This window comes from Microtus pennsylvanicus, chromosome 1 (genome assembly GCF_037038515.1).
Source record: "Microtus pennsylvanicus isolate mMicPen1 chromosome 1, mMicPen1.hap1, whole genome shotgun sequence".
NCBI classification, from domain to species: domain Eukaryota; kingdom Metazoa; phylum Chordata; class Mammalia; order Rodentia; family Cricetidae; genus Microtus; species Microtus pennsylvanicus.
The window spans coordinates 173,506,062-173,512,061 of NC_134579.1; positions in this window are offsets into that span (position 1 = coordinate 173,506,062).

Sequence of the window (6,000 nt, forward strand, 5' to 3'; positions counted from 1 at the left end):
TGGCTTCAATTTAATTACATTTCTATTATTGCTTTATGATCAGAGCACAAGCTTCATTCTAGGAGAATGCCATCCAATTTTTAAGAAAAAGTAGTGGGAAAACAGAGTCAAGAACCACAGTATTTCTAAACAGCCAGTCTTCACGCCTTTAATCTCAGCACTCAGGAGACAGGGGCAGGTGGATCTCTATGAGTTCGAGGCTAGCCTGGTCTACAAGAGCTAGTTCCAGGACAGGCTCCAAAGGTACAGAGAAACCCTGTCTCAAAAAACAAAAACAAAAAATAATCTTTAAGCTATCAATTCACTTTATCTCTTTTGTATTTTTGTTCTGTTTATGTATTGTGTAGGGGAGGCAGACATACAATCAGAATCAGGACAACTTTCAGGTTTTGGTTCTCTCCTTCCACCATGTGGGTCCAGTGGGTCCTAGTGACTAAGGTCACTAGGCTTAGCAGCAAGAGGCTTTAGCCACTGATCCCTTTTGCTGCCTCAAGGGCACATCTGATGTCACAGAATGGACTAATGATAAAAAAGAAAATACAATCAAGATGCAGCCGTGAAAAGGTGGAGTGAGTGATTTTGTTGTTAGCACAAGTCCATTGCACACACTGATGTATTTTCATATGTGTAGTTCATTCCCATGTGTGCACAAGGCACTTTGTTCACAAATGTGTACCTTGTACTATGTTCACCTGTTTGTGCCATACAGTTTGTTCATGTGTGTACGCTGTGTACTTCCTGCTCGTATGTGTACCACATACTTTGTTCACATGTGTACCATGTAATTCATTCACCTGTGTATCATGCACTTCTTCACATGTGTGCACCATGCACTTCAGTCACATGTACACCTTGACATTTATTCACATGTATGCACGTATCTCATTTACATATACACCACTCTCATTTCACTCACATGTGCAACATGCTTTTTCACATATGTGCAGTGCACATCATTCACATACGTAGCACATACTTCATTCACATGTGTGTGCTCCAGTCAAATGTGTGAACTATGCATTTAATTTATGTTGGTGTGTCATGAACTTAAGTCCTAGGTGCACATGGTATGTGTTGTCCATGTTTACCCTCATCAACCTGTCTCATCCTTCTCCTCTATTTTTCCTTCCTCTCCCCAAATAGCACCCTTTCTACTTTGCACCATGAATATGCAATTAGTATAGAAACAGCATTTTGAGACGGGGTTGCACTATGTAGCCCTAAATGGCTTGGAACTTGCTCTATTCACAAGCCTGGCTTCAAATTCACAGAGATCTGACTGCCTCTGCCTCCAAGGTGTGGGAAGTAAAAACAAGCATCACCACATCCAGTCCGCTTTCCATTTGTATTTTTACCCTAAACTGCATAGGACGTGGAGTTTTGTCTTTGTAAGTCTGAACATGGAGAAGAGTCTTGGGGAAGCTTGCCGCTTTCATTGGTGGCTTGCTCTTCTTCTTTAGAGAAAGGGAATGTTAACAAATGTCTACTGTTTCCTCCTCATATCAAAGTGGCCATGGTTGCTGTCATACTGACACTGATCTCAGTGGGCCGGCCACTCATGCCACCGACGGGTGGGGAGGGCAGCAAACGTTCTCGCTGCCGTCAGCACCTCCCTGCCCACCAGCTAACCCAGAAGAGACCTTTCCTGCCAGTTCCTCTGGTGCGGGCACGGATTTGCACCCACTGACACCACTACAGCTAATTCACCCTTACGACCTGTCAGCTTCCACTCGGGTCACTTTAACTCTGCCTCCTCTGTGACATGGATCTTTAAAACATGCCTTTAAAACAGTGATGACCCGGAAAGCAGCCCTCCTGGGGCTCAGCTGTGATTATAGTCTGTCACAGACCCGAAGGAGGTATAAATACAAGCAGACACTGAGATTCCACCAGGGACAAGGCTTAGGAGCCCTTGTGTCAAATGACTTGCATACTCGCTCTAAGAAGCAATTCTCTATTTTTCCTTTACCTACAAAAGCACCTGATGAGGGGAGCAGTTACCAAAAGGAGGACGAGAAGCTCTCAGCCATTAGCCAAGCAATTTTCCAAGTTACCTCTGATGTGAGGCACTAAAACCGAGCACACACATCGAAGTGAATGGTAATTGGAACACTAAGTGATTTGAACAGTGATAATTGGTGTGTCATTGCCCAATATAAGCAAAAGAGAATGCATAACTAGGAATAATTCTGTCCTAGCCATATGAATTTCCCATACATTAAGCAATGAAGGCTACAATTACCCACAGTACTGGAGCCCCTGGCACCTCAATTACATATGTTCTCTTCCATGCAGTTCCAATTTTTACTCTCTGCTCACAGTTAACTTTCTCACAATTTTTTAAATGGAAGTCCATTCTGCCAGCAGTCCTATATATACAATTTGGTAAGGAAATAGTGGTCTTGGCCTAAAGCCAGTCACCATTTTACGCTTGCATGAAAATAATCACGCTGAAAACCAGTTCTCACCTTGTCTTCCACGGGAATGACTGACACAAAGCAAATTCATCTCCACCCACCTGCACACTTACCCACAGATTGACACACCCCATGCAGGCATTAATCCACGCAGAGAGATACAGCCCTGACAGATAGTTCCTCCCACAGCCAGACATTCATTCTTGACAGGTACGCTACCAACGGCGTTGTATTTTTGTTTGATGAAAACATGTCTCGGGTTATCCAGGCTGGCCATCTTAGACTTCCTAAGTAGCTGAAGCTAAACCTGATCTTTCTGCCTGGACTTCCTAAGTCAGGCATTACAGGATTACAGGTTGTCCCCCACGCCTGGCACAGCACACATCATATCGAAACATGGGGAGATAGTCCCACCCGACTACACGCAGCAAACAAGCACACGTTTCTCTGTATCACTTCCAGGGCTCACTGCTCCCATGAAATTAAAGTTGTATATCACAGACAAATTGCCAGTGATCATATAACCCAGAGAACGAGAACACAATGTAGAAGACCCCTACACACACACACACACACACACACACACACACACACACACACACACCTCTAAGGTTTTCTGTGTATTTCCTAGCCCTTCACTACAGCACCACCAGAGTAGCATTGCTGGTGTTTCCAAGTGCATTAATTCCTCTCTATACTTGCCTTTCTTCTGAAATGTTTTCAGTATGTGGGAAGAGGCGAAATTAGAGAGCTCCTGATCACCGTTTCTTACCTAGGAGGACTGTGGAAGGTGGGCAGAGAACAGCAAGAGGCAAACTCCAGATTAGTCTAGAAAGAAAACGTCCAGCATGAAACAGTGCTGAGTTTGTTCATAGCCCACGTTTTCGTCAAGAAATTTCTATATCTGTTTGCTTTTCTAAAACTGCTTCCTATAATCAGAAAATTCTTGTCAAGAAATAGTTTGTTTTCAATATATATATGTGTATATATATATTGTAAAGAACATGAGCTACAGCAGCAGACAAAGAAAATATACATATTCAGTTCTACACACACACTTGCACAAAAGGAAACGACGAACAAAATATATAGCCAACTTTTGAAAGGTAGGTAGACTTGTGCTGAGATTATATATAGTGTCCCCTGTTTTGTAGGGAAAAGAAGAGTCAAAAAAATAAATTTCCCACAAAGGAGGAAGCATCCACCTCAGGTCTGAGAGCCCCCAAGAGGCAAGAACGATCCCAAAGCCCAGAGCCAAGGCCATTGGCGCACCTAATACATTAGCAGGAGAGAGAGAGAAGCCTGTACCAGGGACAATCTCTTTTTACTCAGACTGTATGAGTCATAAAGACTTCAAGGTAGAGTTTATTTTTAGAGTTTGGCAATGCCTTAACATTCTATGCCATAATAATTTCTGTTTTTTTCAATGTCTTAATTTTATATTTTCTGTAATTATACATTTTATTTATAAAAGCTATATAGGGAATAATGGATTATCAGGGAATCATCTTAAAACATTTTTCTCATTCAACAAAGCAGTCTGGGGTAGCTGGTGTCTCCTTAATCCCATGCCCTCAGGACAGGCTTGGATCTCTTAATTCAGTAAACTTGACCCCCGGTGCTCAGTGTTAAAGAAGCATCACCAGAGAAACACAGTTGGCCACTGTACCAATCAAACCACTTCCCCCAGGTTGTTCACCAAGACCACTCTGAGTGACAGGTGCAATTAGTCTGTGCAGCTAAGTGACCCATGCAACAAGAAAGCTGTAAGCAGCTACGACCTCTGTGGTCTTTACTCTATATCGCAGGACAATGAGACAAAGAATTTGCAGGATGTCTGAGTTCAACCATACCTACTACATGGACTGCATGCCTGCAATCATGAAATGAGGAGGCAGAGACACAGGATTAGAATAAGATCTCCTCGGCTACATACTGAATTTGAGGTGAACCTGGGCTACATAAGACCTTGTCTAAGAAAATAATAATAATAAATAATATAATCATGGAGCTGGAGCTCTGGTTCAGTGGTAAAGAGCATTGGCTATTCTTCCAAAGGACCAGGAGTAAATTATAGAACCAACATGATGACTCGCAACCAACTGTGACTCCAGTTCCAGCAGATCTGATGCCCTCTCCTAACCTCTGGAGGCCCCAAGAATGCAAATGATGCACAGACATAAGCATAGGTAGAAAGAAAGAAAGAAAGAAAGAAAGAAAGAAAGAAAGAAAGAAAGAAAGAAAGAAAGGAAGGAAGGAAGGAAGGAAGGAAGGGAAAGAGAGGGAGGGAGGGAGGGAGGGAGGGAGGGAGGGAGGGAGGGAGGGAAAAAGGGAGGGAGGGAAAAAGGGAGGGAGGGAGGGAGGGAGGGAGGGAGGGAGGGAGGGAGGGAGGGAGGAAGGAAATATCTATGTGAAACACCCATATATGTAGAATGAACTAATAATAATTTTTCAAAGAACAGAATGCCCAGCCCATCTCCATATGACTTGGTTTCCTTGGTTTTAATGAACTTTCCACATTTGCCTAATTCTGCAGGCACTACTAAACTCACAAGTGACATTTTCAGTGGCAAAAAGCAGTTGACATTGTTTGTTGTGTTATCAGAGAAGCTCATGAGAGTGAGAAAGAAACCAAGGCTATTTTTTTTCTCAAAATATGGTTAATGGGGACATGCCATTGTCCTGTGGAATGAGAACCAGATCCCCAGATCCTCTCTCTTCTGGTGTCTGGAGTTTCACGTGAAAGACACTGTCAGCATTTCATTCTGTGGAGACATAGTGTCCTCCTTGTCCCTCAGTTGTTTTACCGCTTCTGTCCCACACCCATGATCTAACATTAGACATGGTATTATATTTTATGAAGTGATTCTTCTAATATCTTACTGGGTTTTGGTTAAACTACCCACATAGTCAATTTAAAGTTCAAAATGAGCATGATAAAAAAATTCCAATAATAAATATATTTTCCAAAGGATTCAAAAGTCAATAAGAGCTCTTTTTTCCTCTGCTCAGGCTTTTACAGAGAGATAGAACCAGTAGCTTCCATTTTTAGATCTATTCTGATGTCTTTTCTAAAAATAAGAAATAAAAGGTACCACACTGAGTGCATGTAAAGAATGAAAGGAAGAAAGAAAAATCCAGGAGACTTACACCAAAGAAGCAAAGCCCCAGGCTGAGATCATCACAGGCAGCACCGCCCCGGTGCTGCTGCCAAAGGGCCCAGAGGACGCTCTGAAGACACCGGAGATAACAGGCCTGGTGAGCTAACGGTCTTACTTATTGGCTCCTATTCTGGGGTCAGGTACTTGGGTTCAAAGTTACACACTTCAGATAATTTATTTTCAAAGTTTATAGTTCTAAGTACAGAGCAGTTGGATTGTATGATCTAATGTGATCTAATTTTTCCCCCTGTTTGAAAGTTCTTCCCATTCAGTCTACCACAGAACCTGATGTCTGGTTTCTTTGCTCCCTACTTCTTCTCTGCCAATGCTTATTACTAGCAAGAGCCACAGATCTTTTTTAACAAGCCAACGAAATCAATCAGCCCTCCTCCTTACCACCAAAGTGTGCATCGCTTCCCTAC